The sequence below is a fragment of the Tupaia chinensis genome, unplaced genomic scaffold (genome assembly GCF_000334495.1).
Source record: "Tupaia chinensis unplaced genomic scaffold, TupChi_1.0 Scaffold000432_1, whole genome shotgun sequence".
Lineage (NCBI taxonomy): Eukaryota > Metazoa > Chordata > Mammalia > Scandentia > Tupaiidae > Tupaia > Tupaia belangeri.
In genome coordinates this window covers 1,104,794-1,120,724 of record NW_006159937.1, presented here as the reverse complement: position 1 = coordinate 1,120,724, position 15,931 = coordinate 1,104,794, and the positions used below count along the sequence as shown (strand labels likewise).

The 15,931-nt window shown below is 35.7% G+C and overlaps 1 non-coding gene across 1 annotated transcript; it reads left to right on the top strand.

The window, feature by feature from the left end:
* The first annotated feature begins 15,210 nt into the window (after nt 1-15,210).
* Nucleotides 15,211-15,374, top strand: LOC114009009 (U1 spliceosomal RNA). The gene has a single exon (XR_003550492.1). It is a non-coding gene; the product is annotated as a U1 spliceosomal RNA (small nuclear RNA).
* Nucleotides 15,375-15,931: the final 557 nt, after the last annotated feature.

Here is a 15,931-nt window from a genome sequence, read left to right as displayed (position 1 = left end):
TACTTGGTCTTCACACAAATAAATATGTAGTAGGTATTATAACTAAAATCTCTGTTTTATTAGACATTCTTAGTCTATTTTAAAAGCACAATCATTGTACCTCCCTTGTAAACACTTGCTACCCTAGAATCTTATCTTTAATATGCAATAAGACCAAGTTTTATGATTATTTATATAATTTCTAGTTAAGAGATAAAATGCTCACATACACATTCTTATTCTAAGGTTATTCAAAAAGTAATAATTCTGCTTACAGTCGTCTATTTCTACTTCTTTAATAGCATATCTATATAGTTTCTTCAAGAAAGCAAACTTACTTGTAAAATCATTTTTATCAAACCTAGCCTAGTAACCTTAAAGCACACAGTGAATTTCTATGTCTATTCAGATATGTGACGATAAATGGAATTGACATTGTTTTTATTCTTCCTATTTTGCTCTTTTCGGATTCTCATTTAAAAGGGAAAGCACAAAGCTCTTGGCATACATTTCTCTTCATACCAATGAAATAGATTGATTTTTTTTTTTGGTCTCTTGTTTCTTTCCTAGAGATTTTATTATTATTCAGGTTTCTTCTTAAAAATGAAAGTTGTGCTATGTGGCTTCTAGGGAGTTCACGCAGCCTTTTTGGGTAGGAACAGAATATGATTTTGATATATTCAGGTTATAGTTGGCTTATATATCATAGGGGCATTTCACCAGAAGGCTTTTAAAGTTGGTATTTGCATTTAAGAATTCTGCATACCTGGTGTTTCTTACCTTCGGTGACCTGAGGAAAAGATTGCAAGGACACCTGGCAGTTTGAAAAGAATATGGCTCTTATTTTTGCGATGTTATTTTTGTTTTATTTCCTCTGGAATAATCATAGTCGGTAGTCAAACAAGAGTAAGATAACAGCATGGTGCTGTATTTTCACTGAATGTCAAGATAATGTTTTCTACCCAGTTTGGGGGAACTCTGGATTTACACCCTATCCTTCCCAACTGACCAGACTAATGAAGGAGTAAGAGGATCGACTCAGATGAAGCCAATGGTTTTGTTTTTTTGTTACTGTGGAACATTTTTATTTGCACATGTGTTTGGTCTGGAGATAAGACCAAATCAGTAAGAAAAGGAATGAACTACATGCTAGTTTTTTGAATAACTCAGGAACTAACATTATGAAAATTTTAGGAACCCAAGAGGAATTGCTTGTCTGAAAACAACCACATGCTCCACATGCTGCTGCATAGGTTGTGTGTTGTGCAACGTCTGGGGCCAGCATGCCCACAGACCTGAAATCAATGCAATTTTTTCTTAAGATGATGAATACTTCAGGTTTTTCAGGTTACATCTTGTTTCTGTTACATATTCTTTTCTACTTTTTATAAAATAAACTTTAAAATTAAAAACATTTTTTTTTTCTTTTGCTCTTGAGACACGAATAGCCCACAAGACAGATTCCCATGGGCTACCATATAACAATGCCTGATAGACTATATACTGCAAAGCTGTGCATGGTAGCCTTTGTTGGTTTAGGCTAGGACAGTTGTGCAGTGGAAGCTAGACAAGAAAAATTACTGTGTAACAAATCAGTATAGTTAATATATGTCAATATCTATACTAGATACAATGATCTTTGTTTGCAAATTAAACAAAGTAATCCTTTTCTTCATAAAACTTAGGGTTAACTACAATGAAAAAATATGTATGCTTTATGCTGCAGGGCAGTGTGAAATTTTCTTTAAGAAATTGATGTTGAGATCAGCAGTTAGCGTAATGGCTATGTCGCTGGACTCTCACGTAGTCGACCGCGGGTCGCCATGTGTGCCCCTAATCCCGACAGGTGGACAGATGGAGGAGAAGAAATTGCAGCATGGCCATGCTCCATGGTTGGGAGGTGGTGTTCTCCTTCTGCCTCCCTTTACTGTGTTTTGAACTTTCCATCTCTCTGTCTCTTTGTGTTTCTCTGGTAAGTGCACATGCCCTTTGGCAATTAAAAAAAAAAAAAAAAACTTCATGTTTACATTGGAATTTGATGAATAAATCAGAGTTTGTTGCATGAATGGTAAACTGAATAAAAGACAGGGCCAGCTCCATAGCACAGTGGTTAAGCCCAGTGCATAGGGAGCTGATGCAGCATGGCTAGAAAAACACAAGGGGTACATGCCCCAAATCCTGACAAGATGGAGCAATGGAGGAAAAAGAATTATGGCAAGATCACACCCCATTGAGGGGAGGGGTGTTTTCTCTGTCTTTCCTAGGCAACTGTCTGTGCTCTCTGGCAATTAAAAAAAAATGAGGCATTATGTCTTTGATATCAATGTGGAAATGTCCAGAGGTAATAAATGTGTGTGGAGATGGTATTCAAAAAAGGTTCTGAATTGAAATTGATTGGAAATACAGGTTTATTTGCTCTCAAAATACATTTTCATTATTTCACATCATGCGACTTGGTGATAAAGAGAGTGTGTGTAAAGAGAAAAGCCCTAGGAAATAGCCCAGGGTTACTTACTCCGTGAGTCCAGGGTTTTTTTTTAAGAGTGTGGGAAGAAGACAGAAGCAAAACAGTCAACCTTGAGATCATGGAAGGTAAAGAAAAAGACCGGTTCACAAAGACAGAGTGATCAAGAGTTCATTGTGGTGAAATGAGAAATGGATCAGGGGTAGAAACAAAATCAGGATAATGCAGTGCTATAGAGATACATTACAACTAAGGGACTAGGTTTCTTTAAGATATCAGCATAGAAGCAGGACACAGAAGTAACTTTAAGAAGTATTTGCTAGGCCTATGCTTAATGATTGTAATGCTGTCTTTACTAAGGAGAGGAAATTAGAAATTGTAGTTCTTCTACACATACGATTTGCCTTCTGATTTGGCTTTTCATCTTTTGTTTTGTTTCTTTCTACTCTTTATTTCTCTTCTTCCAACACTTAATTTGATCTTATGTATAGTTGTAAATTATGTTAAACCAGTTTTGAACATTTTTTCTGACCAAAAATTAATTATAATAAGCCCCATTATATATATAAACATGCATTTCTGTGATTTACCCAATCAAGCTGCTCAATTTAGCTTTTAATGTTTAAGTCTCTTTTATTCCATTTAACTTGCCCTCAATATAAATAAGTGGATTCATTTTTAACTATCTAGTAGCCAAAACCAATCTGTGGATCTCATTATTTCCCAGTCACTTTTAGAGTGATCACAGTACATTCTATTTTTTTTTTATCACCAAACTATTGGTGTGCTCACCAGAGAGAGACAGAGAGGCAGAGATAGAGAGGGAGAATGCAACTCCCCAATAGGCCTGGTCACACCACAATCCCCTTTCCTCCATTTCTCCATCATGGAGGAATTTGAAGCATGCAACACTCATTTGGCTGCCAGGGTCAGGATTCAAACAAGGTCAGCCATGTGGGATCTAACTCCCTTAATCACTAGACCAAACACAGTACATTCTCACAGACAGATTGTCATTATGTAATCTCAGAAAAGCTATGCAGATATAATGCTTGCTTTTTATTTTCATATTTAATCAAATCAAGTTTTCATAAATAAAAGTTATATAACTATCAGAAATTACATTAATTAAGAAAAGGCCCTACCTAGTTAAGCAGGCCAGTTGGGGATCTACATATAAACCTATAATATTTTTGGAGAGAACATAGTAAGTCATACATGAAATAAAAAACCATCAGAAAATATTTTTATACATCTTGAACATGGAATTGTTTGTTGGACATAAAGGGAAAAGAAGACATCCTAAGATTCACACTTTTTTGAAAAACTCTTAAGCAGAGATTCTGATTTAAAATGGTCTCAGCTTGGCAGTGTCCCCAGGTTACTTAAAGAAATAAAAGACATTTTCTCTGAAATAAAATTTATTTTTGACTGGGCAAAGAGCAATTGTTGGCCCTGATCAATTTTACTGTGCATCCTTGTTTCCAGGGCATTAACATGTGAAAAGTATACCTATAAAAGTCAATGGAATATGAGACATAACCTGTGGATAATAAAGTGCTACGGTCTTGACATTGTAAAGAACTGTCCCCAGAATTTGGATGTTATGTACAGGTAAAGTAACTCCCTCTGAGTGTTTTCTTGGAACCATATAAGATAACTATGTTCCAGTTTTTAGACGATTTGTCTAAGGAAAAGGTGGTGAAACCTGGAAATCTCTTTGACTTTCCCTGTAACCTAGAAAAATCCAGTCTTCTTATAGTCACATACTGTAGGAAGGGACCATGGAAAGGGTTCCAGGAATTACACTGTGATTCTTTAATGCTGCCCTCTCTGTATCACTGATCACTGTCAAATGTCCTCAAAATCACTGATGGACTAATGCAGTTCGATTGTGTGAAGTATGATGAAATAACATCACTTGAAGGGAGTTGGTCCACATGGTTTACACTGTTGTTAACTAATAGGGTAACGATGTAAATCAACAATAATCTTGATGATAATATAAATAATAGTAATGATCAGTATATGACAATTTGAAAATGGAAGATTTTAGATTAGATGCTAGAGTGTTTATAAATGTAGCAGTTTGAGCATAGTTATTTAATATACAGTACTAAAATGTTCTCAAAGCTGCTGACAGATCCCTAACAGCAAAACAATAAAGCAATGTGTATTTCAATAATGTCATATTTGCAAATGCATCATCATCTGGGAATGGTCCTTAGTGCAGATCTGGGCTTTAAATTCTCTCCAAGAGAAGCTAAATGCTGCCTTCCAAGTCCTTTAGTGACTGAAATTGTTGCTCTTTAATTTTATCTTAATTGATAGAATGCGTTACAAAAGAGTGCCAGATTGCCATCTGTAATGATGGGAGGATTTCATTTTCAAATAACAGTAGCTTATAAATTAAGTAAAACTTGATCAACTCAAATATTTTCAGTGAGTTTCAAACATTGTATGTAGTCCAAATTTCTGTTTTTGATCCAGAATCACAGTAAATGATTACACATTCCTTCCCCAAAGTAGTACACATTATATGTATGCTTTATATAATATGTTATTTTAAGGAAAGAACCAGTATTTTTGTGATTACAAATAAATACTTAAAATTTAGAAAATCGAGAATTTTCCCCAGAGTACTAGCAACTGTGTACTTGATATAAGTTGTCAATGTTTTATTTACATTTTATACCAGAAGAAATAAAGAAAGAAATGTATTCTGTTAATTCCAAGTTGACATGGTCACAAATAGAACCACAAGAATGAGTGAACACATATTGGAACTTGAAATAAAATAAATAAACTTAATCATAACAGTAGTAGTAGCCTGAGGCTGAATTTGTATGTGTGGCATATAAATGAAAGGTATATATAGATACAGATATAGATATATAGATATATATTACTCCTTACAGTGAAGGACACATACAACAGAGGTAAACAGCTTCTGATTATTTTTATCATATTTTAGTTTTTGCTAAATGTCTTTGAGAACAATTATCTAGAATAAAGATATGGAAAATCTTACTATCCTCTTTAATTTAAAAATCATTACTCAGATCCTTTTTATAAAGGAGGACTTTTTTTTATTTTTTAATGCTAATGTCTCCAGTATTTAATATATATACTATATTGGGACCAGCAGTTAGCATAATGGCTATGTCGCTGGACTCCCACGTAGTCAACTGCGGTTCGTGTCCCGGACCCGGTGGCTTAAAACTCACGCCGGGCGCGTGTGCGTGCATGCCCAAGATCCCGAGAGGAGAATGGAGAAGGGATTGCGGTGTGACCATCCCCCCTGGGGGGTGATTTCTCGTCTTCTGTCTCTATGTCTCTCTCTGTCTGTCTGGTGAGCGCATGTACCCTATGGCAAAAACCTCTCAAAAAATATATATGCTATATACGTATATTAAATGCTATCTATTATATAAAGTTTAATGGCTTGTTATAGCTTTCGTAGAATACCAACACATATAAATGTTTAAGAATCTTCTATATATATTTGTTCAATATTAATCTCACAAAGTATTACTTTTCGGTTAGGGTAAAATAATGACTTAGAACCTAACCTCAGTTCCATTTAATGCTTAACCTTTTTATTAAACGTTGCTATTTTTATCCTTTTACTTTTAATTGTACTTTTATGATCATAACAATTTATGATACTCTTACTTTGCTTATGCAAACATTCGTTGTCTTTACTAAAGAAAGAATAACTTTTATTAATTTTAGTCCTATGTGACAATCTCTGTTTTCTAAAGGACATTTAATTCTAACATTTAATTAATAATAGATCTCGTTGACCTTCATTTAGTTTTCTTTCTGTTTTTGTGGGTAGTGATATTGGTGATAATAGTGGTTAATTTATATATATATTTTTTTTCATTCACCAAAAAAGACAATACAGTATAGTACTTGATTGTCAAGTCATTTTGTATCACACTGTTGATGACATCATTTACTACAATTGATTTATAATCTTACCCTACTTAATTAATCTCCTCTTCATTTATTTTTTGACTTACAAAGTAATAAAGATAAAAGAAATTATGCTGCCCAGCACTAAGTGCAACGCTCTACAATGTGGAACACCATATAGAAGACCCTGGTTTGGTTCTTTGGTCAACTAGTACATATCAGGTCTAAGTACTCATGGGGTTATCTGCAGGGTGGTCTGGATGAGAGGATCATAGTAGGAGATCTTGTTGAGGGTGTTTGTCTTTCTCTTTCTCTCTTTCATAAAAGAAAGAAAAAAATGAACTTAAAAAGACAAGAACCTATGTTAAAGCTCAATTTAGATTTTTTTTTAAGAATTATTGTATTTAACTTTATTTATTTATACATTTTTAAATTTTAATTTGACCAGAGAGAGAGAGAGAGAGAGAGAGAGAGAGAGAGAGAGAGAGAGAGAGAGAGAGAGAGAGAGAGAGAGAGAGAGAGAGAGAGAGAGAGAGAGAGAGAAAGGGAGAAAGCAAGCCACCAGGTTCAGGACTCAAACCGTAGTTGCCCACATGGGAATCCAGCACCTTTGACCACCACGCCATTTGCTGTCTCCTAGATAGTTTTTAAAGTTGCTTTTAAAGCACAAAGCTTAACAGGAAAAAAATACTATGTTTTTATACCAACAAAGAAAATTTTAGGTTACCAACATTGCTAAACATATGATATATAATGTGAGGAAAAAATATAAGTTAGGACTTTTTCCTCATAGAGAAATTTCTTATTATTTTATGCATGTTTATTTATTTTTAGTCCTTTAGTGTTGATTCTGACTTACACTATCTCTTGATTCCGATTTATATCATCTCTAGGTTAGACTTTACGTCTACCTTTCCATTTTTATTTCATTATGAAAGATTCTTTACTCATCCCATACATATTTCTCCTCTGAGTAGTCTACTTTCTTCTCAGCCTATTATTTTTTATTTATTTATTTATTTATTTTTACTTTTCTTATTGGACACATGTGCTTGTAGGAATGAAAGAGAGAGGGGAAGTGAGAATTCACTTCCCAAGAAGGATGGTCACACCTCAGTCCCTTCTTATCCAGTCTGCTGTTGGGATATTGGGCATACACGTGCATGCACCTGGCATGATTTTTAAGCCACCAGATCTGGGACTCAAACTCTGGTTAGCCATGTATTTAGTGCCTTAACTACCATGCTACTTGCTGGCCTATTCTCAGCCTGTTGTTACTGTAGGCCATTCTCTTCTTGGTCCATAAATAGCAAAATTATAAAACTAACTTGAAAATGCCAAATCTATTTTTAAAACTTTATTCTAGAGCCTGCAACACTTTTCACTAATAAGCTTTTTTTTTTTTTTGGCTGTAAAATAATAGCCTTTTAGTTTTTACTACTGTATTTTCTGTATTTATCATTTTTAAACATTTTATTTTATTCTTAAGAACATTGAGCTTACTTAAAATTAGGATTTTATTGGAATCAGCAGATTATGTAACGCTTATATTGCTGGACTCCCACACGGCTAACCATGGTTTGAGTTCCAGATCTGGTGACTTGAAAATCATGGTGGGTGCATGTGCGTGCATATGCAAGGTCCCAGGAGGAAAATGAAGGAGAAGGGATTGCAGTGTTGTCAGCCCCTGGGGGGAGGGGGGCGTAATTTCTTACTTTCCCTCTCACTTGCTTTTTCTCTCTTGTGAGCATATGTATCCTAAGGCAAAAATGTCTAAAATATAGCAGAATTTTATTAATCATTTTTTAATTTGCCAGAGGGCATGTTGGCTTGCCAGAGAGAGAAGAGGAGGGAGAAAGTGCCTGCCGATGGGGCATGATCATGTTGTAATCCCTTTTCCTCCGTCTCTCCATCTCATAAGAATTTGGGGCCACTGAGTCTGGGACTCAAATTGTGTGGTCAGTCACATGGAGTCTAGTTACCTTAACCACTATACATGAGCCACTAAAATGAAGATCTTAACAGATGGACTTAATGACTAACTTCGACTCACTCATTATCTACCATGAACCGTGGATTCATCACAAATTCATCACAAACATTTCTACTGATATTTATCTAAGGTGACTTTACTGTATCAAGGTATGAAATACGTCTACTTTTATTTCCTGTTTCTTAATACTCTGAAATGAAAGAGGGAATTTTATTTCCTGTTTCTTAATACTCTGAAATGATAGTGAAAAGTTGAGACATATTAATACCCAGTGTAAACTGCTAACTGCCACTTCTTCTCTATTTTTTCCTATAGTCATTCCTCATTTTTATATCAATATAGGGTTGGATTTTAGGGCCTCTCATGCTACTTTGATCTCAAATAACTGTCTTTGTACATCGGAATGAGAAATTTCCTTTTTATTTTTTTAAGAGGTTTTGCTATAGGGTGTGTGCACTCTCCAGAAAGACAGAGAGAGACAGAGAGACAGAAAGTGAGAAATCACCCCCCAGAGGGGATGGCCACACCACAATCCCTCTCCTCCATTCTCCTCTTGGGATCTTGAGCATGCATGCACATGTGCTCGGCATGAGTTTAAGCCACTGGGTCCAGGACTCGAACCATGATTGACTACATGGGAGTCCAGCGACATAGCCATTATGCTAACCTGCTGGTCCCAGAGACATTTCCATTTTCTTTTCAGTTTGGAATTTACATATGTAAGGAAGTGGGAAGACTTTAGGAAATATACAATAACACATTCCTTGCTAACATTTTGGGACAATCACTCTAATTAGGATGTAACTGACCTGTTTCTTATTTCAGCTCCATAATCCATAAACTAAGATTTTCCCCCCATGTTATGGTTATTGGATGTCTTTATTTTCAGTTCTACACTATTTGTTCATTTGGGTAAATTGATTTTACAAGCTGTAGTGATGCATCATCATTAATGTATAAAATAAGTTAAAATAATAAAAAAGAAAAAGTAATATTTGAGAAAAAATAATGCATACCTATTTAGAGTTCTAAAACAGAAATTTTTGTGCAAAATGAAAATATGTGAGACTAAATTATGATTTATTTTTAATTTTGACTATTTTACATAAAAATTGTTTTAGATTTCAAAGTTTATATTAATATCTAAAGGCGAGAGTAAATTATGATTTATTTTTAATTTTTAATTTTGACTATTTTACACAAAAATTGTTTTAGATTTCAAAGAACATAATGTGAACAACAGATATGTATTATACGCAGTAGATCTCTTTCCAGTTACCAAAAAATACTCTGAATTACAAATAGGTTTTCAACATTTTATCACTTTGTACGTGGTTTTCCATTGTTTAGAGCTCTTTTTTTTAGGAGGGGAGAGATTTTCACTATAGGGTGCGTGTGCTCAACAGACAGAGAGAGACATAGAGACAGAAAGCGAGAAATCACCCCCCAGGGGGGATGGTCATGCCCCCATCCCTTCTCCTCCGTTCTCCTCTTGGGATCTTGGGCATGCACGCAAACGCGCCCAGCGTGAGTTTTAAGTCACCGGGTCCGGGACTCCAACCACGGTCGACTACATGGGAGTCCAGCAACATAGCCATTACGCTAACTGCTGGTTCCCTAGAGCTCTTTATTAACAGTGAAATATATCATCAAAAAACACATCCTATCAAGCCTAAAATGTCTTTGATATAACTTCCTGAGTCCTTTCCATTTTTTTTCCTCAAGTATATTCTCTTTATGATCTTTCCTTCCTATCATTTGTATAAATGTGTTTTTTGTTGTTTTCCACAAGACTTATGAAAAAATAATAAGTGTAGTCAAATATTCACATAAATACTCATAGTCCTAAAATATATCCTTTAGGCTTGCATTTAAATATTACTATATAAACCAATATAGGGAATCCAGATTTAAGTACAACGTTACAAAGTGTTGTAACGTTGCCAGTGAATAATGAGCTCTGACATTTGGATATGTGTTCTCTACAATGTGCCTGTAATGTTTACTGACAATCAAGTGCTGAAATTTAGGATAACTGAACTGGCGTATGCATTTCTCTTAGATAAAACAAGGGCAATTACACACACACACATGAACTTACACCATGATGTCTCTAAGTCAGCTATATAAAAACTGATTTTTGTTTCTTGAGATAGTCAATCCCCTCTCCCACCGGTTTTGGCCACTGTTCACTCACTGCAGTTAGCTAAGCCTGTGTTTCCTTTGACAGTCTCTGTGGTCCTTGGCCCATCTGCCCTAGTACATCATCATTGATCTCAACTGCTGAACTGGCGTGTCTCTTATCTCATTCTTTCATACTTTGAGGTGGCTTATGAACGCCCCTTGAAAATATCACCGGGTCAAGCTGTTAGCATCAATCCTGGCTGACCCTAGGGTTTCCTTGTTATGTAACAACAACTTTTGAGCATTTTCTTTCTTCCTGGTTGCTTTTCTGCTTTCTGCATTGAGGCTTTCTCCCCATTTCTTTAATCTTCTATCGTCCTTTTCCTTCTTCTCTTTCTCTGGTTAAAAATTCTTTGAATTTTCTCTGTTTATTTCAAGATCCTGTTTTTCCTTTCTTATTTTTGACATATTTTAAATTATGCTTTTTCTCTGGTCATTTTGAGAAAACTGATTTTAGTAAACCTTATTGTTTTAATTAAAAGTGTGATGTTTTTTGATAAAATCATTGGGAGACTATAACTGGAAATTAACATCTTCTCTAGAACTTCCAGAAAATATCATGACTCAATAAAATAGCAATAACCATCAGACTATTTTTTTTTTTACTCCAAAGGTTAATAACAGCTTAGGAAAATACATACTAGGCTACAGAGTTCCTTATTTCTTTCTTCCTTTCTTTCTCCCTTCCTTTCTTTCTTTCTTTTTCTTTTTTTAAGAGACATTTTAGCTATAGGGCGCATGCACTTGCCAGAGACAAAATGAGAAATCACCCCCAGGGGGAATGGTCAAGCTAAAATCCCTTCTCCTCCATTCTCCTTTTGGGATTTTGGGCATGTATGCACACACACCTGGTGTGAGTTTTTTAAGCCGCCAGGTCTGGGACTCGAACGACATTCAAATATGTGAGTCCAGTAACATAATCATTATGCCATCTACTGGTCCCACTACTGAGTAATTTTTTTTTTAATGAATATTTTTTCTATAGGGCACATGCACTTGCCAGAGAGACAAAAAGCAAGAAATCACCCCCTCCTTCCACAGATGGGGATAGCCATATTACAATCCCTTCTCTTCCATTTTCCTCTTGGGGTTTTGGACACACATGCACATGAGCCCAGTTTGAGTTTTGAGGCCACTGGGACTCAAACTATAGTCGACTATGTGAGAGTTCACCAACGTAACCATTATGCCATAGATTAAATTACTCTATGAGAATTGCAATATATATTTAATTTGCCACATGATATGTGTGCCCACCAGAGAGACGAGGGAGAAAATAGACTGAGAAAGCACCGTGTTGGGAGATGGTCAGATTGCAATCCTTTCTCTTCTTTTCTCCTCTCAGGATTTTGGGTCCCCACACACATGCACCCTGCATGTTACTCAAGTTGCTGGATAGGGGGCTTGAATAGCACCACCAGCCATGTTGGATTCAGTTGCCTTTAACTAACACGATAATCAGCTGACCCAAGTTGCAATATTTTTTACAAATTCTTTTAAATAAAAATACTTCATTAAAGATTTTATGTTGAAATTTAAATGCTGTATTTGAAATTTGACCAGGATTAATTTGATCAGAAATATTATCCATTTGCACATAATTGTCTTTCTTTAATATCACATTGTGTCATCAGACTTTAAGTTTACTATCTTTCTTATTTAGCTCTACTCATCTTTATTAATGATTCAGTTTATGGTATCTAATATCCCTGCTTGAAATAGGTTAGTATAATTCAGTTTGTCTAGGAAGTTAGTATTGAATATTTACCTCTATTAGAATTTCAATTTCTGTGCTTTTTTACTTTTTCTTCTCTTTTATTTTTCAAGTTTTCCCATAGGGTGCATGTGCTCACAGGAGAGAGGGGGAAATGAGAAAATCCCCCCTGGGGGCTTGGTGACACTACAGTCCCTTCTCCTCCATTCTCCTCTTAGGATTTTGTGTACCCATGTCCATGCACCTGGCATGATTTTCAAGCCACCAAGTCTGGGACTGAAATAGAAGTCAACCATGTGGAAATGCAGTGCCTAAACCACCAGTTCAACCTGGTGACCCCTCAATTTATGTTCTATACACCACTAAAAAGAACATAGTAAACATCTGTCATTTTTGTGTGTGTACAGAAGGCATTGCATGCTACTTCATTGTTGGTAAGAATGTAAATTAGTGTAACTACTGTGGAGAACAATATGGAGATTCCTCAGAAACCTACAAACAGAACTACCATCTGATCTAGGCGTTCCATTCTTGGCTGTCTACTCAAAGGATAGGCATACATTCAACAACAACAGCAACAACAAAAAGAAAAAACCCAAAAAAACCCTTGGCCATCCAAGTTTATTGTAGCATTATTTATAATTGCTAAAACATGAAATCAACCCAAATATCCTAGAACACTTGAATGGATTCAAAAAGTATGGCACATACACACTATACAATACTACTCTGTCATGGAAAACAATGAAACCCTGGCATTTGATCAAAAGTGGACCTATATGGAAGATTTAATGCTAAGTAAACCAAGCCAGATCACGGAAGAGAAGCATTGTATGTCTCCACTTAATATATACTGAATGTCTGCACTCTATGATAGAAACTGAAAGACTGGAAGGTATAAAGGCGTAGATCTACCAACTGTACATAGTAGAGTCAGTGTGGAAGGAGAGTGGACAATGAGGTCTGGTTGTGAAGGAGGGAATCAAAGTGAAAAAAAGAAGTCGAGTGTTAAGTGAACACAAAAATGGAAAATTACCTAGTTATAATGTATGTGCTAATGTCTTCCAGTGTACTAACATATAGTGTATCCATGCTGGGAAAAATCCATTTTATATAATGTAAAGATGTACAGTAATTGAATGTAAAAAAGTTAAAAAATAAAAAAGAGAAAAGATAAAATACTGATACTTACTAACATTGTATTTTCCATCATAACACATTTTTTGAGAGGTTTTTGCTATAGGGCATGTGCATTATTTTCCAGAAAGAGAGAGACAGAGAGACAGAAAGCAAGAAATCACCCACAAGGGGGGATGGCCATGCCAAAATCCCTTCTCCTCCATTTTCCTCTTGAGACCTTGGGCACACACATACATGTGCCCCATGTGAGTTCAAGCCATCGGTTGACTACATGGGAGTCCAGCGACATAACCATTACACCAACTGCGACATAGCCATTAAGCCAACCCCACACGATTTTTTAAAAAGTGTCATTTAATAATTTTTTTGATGAAGAAATACAAATTATTAATATTATTACATTTCAAAATAAAAGCAAAGTCATACTTTTCCAAGTGGAAACCAACAGAAAAATCATCAAAAGTAGATTAATAAGTAAATGCTGTCGTATTTATACAACAAAGTAATACTATATGAAAACAAAGTTAAAGGAACTAGATCATATACAAACGCACAGATAAACTTCACCAACATAATATAGAATGAAAGAAGCCAATATGGGGACCAGCAGTTAGCGTAATGGCTATGTCGCTGGACTCCCATGTAGTCGACCACGGTTCGCATCCTGGACTTGGTGGCTTAAAACTCACGCCGGGCACATGTGCGTGCTTGCCCAAGATCATGAGAGGTGAATGGAGGAGAAGGGATTGCAGCGTGGCCATCCCCCCTGGAGGGGGGGGTGATATCTTGCTTTCTGTCTCTCTGTCTCTGTCTCTGTCTCTATCTGTCTGGCGAGTGCACACGCCCTATAGCCAAAACCTCTCAAAAAAAAAAAAAAGAAAAAAGAAGCCAATATGTATTCCTAACAGCCAAGATATGGAATCAATCTAGGTATCCATTGATAGATGAATGGATGAAGAAAATGTGGTACATATACATAATGGAATATTATTCAGCCAAAAAAAGAATAAAAAATAGATCCTGTCATTTGAGGCAATGAACATGAGCCTAGAGGACCTATACACCAGGCTCAAAAAGCAAATATGTTCTCAGAGTAGAAGAGTGTTTAACAAAGGCTAAAAAGGATAAAATGAGTTGCTTCGTGGGTATGAAAATATAGTTAGAGAGGAGGATTAGGTTCCAAAGTTCTAGCACAGTATGGTGACTAGAGTTGACAGTAATTTATTGTTGACTTCAAAATAACTAGAAAAGAAAAGTCTGAATATTCCTAGCATATAGAAATGATAAAAGTTTGAGTTAATGGATATGTTAAATATCCTGACTTAATCATTACATACTATATACATGTATGGAAGAAGCACACTGAACCTTATAAACATGTACAATTATATGTGCTGGTTTAAAATCAGTAACAATGCTAAGATTTTGAAAACAGCTGTTTTCAACCACTGCAGTGAGTCACAGACTCCCAGGCATAGGGCAGCAGTGGCCTATGTTTAACGTCACTGTTCAGCTTCAGCTGAGTTGTTGCCAGGAGGGAAGAGAAATCAATGTAATCAGATCTGATGTTCCAGGAGAAGCCAGAGACCACAGTTTCTATGTGAAATCTCAGTGTTTGGGAATGTTGGCAACAAATTTAAACAAAACAAAACAAAAAACCAGCAACAACACTATGTAGGTAAAATGAAACACAGTGGTGAAATAGGTACTTCCTGTGACCACTAGTTTGCAATCTCTCCTTCAAAGGGCCCAGAACTGACTTAAATCATCCACTGCTGCACTTACATATATATCTGATATACTTCGTTAAAATATTTACTCACCTGGCATGAGAGATACCATGACTGCAAAAATTGTTTTCCCAAGGCGAGGTTTATCCATTGCACCCCATACGAGCTGACCCCTGTGATTTCCCCAAATGTGGGAAATGCAACTGTATATTTTGTGGTAGTGAGGAACTGAACTCATATTCTTCCTTTACAAAAATAAAAATAATAGAAAAGTATTTACTATAAAGAATAAGCTAAAATATGAATCAATGTTAAATATTTTTAGTAACTCTTTTTATATGCAGGTCTTATGTGACACTAGTGAGCAACGTTTGTTTTTAATATTATACCAATCACTAAAATTGCCTCTGCTTCTCATATACTGACTTTATATCTTCGAACAAAATGTAATTTCCACAGTGCACTTGTGCTCCCCAGAGAGAGAGGGGGATAGGAGAGAGAGAAGGGGGAAACACTCCTCTCCAACATGGGGCATGGACATGATACAGTCCCTTTTCTTCTGTCCCTCCATCTTAACCACTATGCTGTGGAGCCTCCATACCTTACTTTTTATTCATCATTTTAATTAAATAAAACCCTAGTAATCATAGATGTATTTGTTACCCATGCAGAAAGGACAGCATTTATTCTATTAAGAGTAACAAAATTAAACAGTGTATCAGAATGGTACAGAATATTAGGCTCCATAAATGTCACTACTGTGGGCAATTCTAGACTTGTGAAACAGTTTTTGGTGTAAACATGCT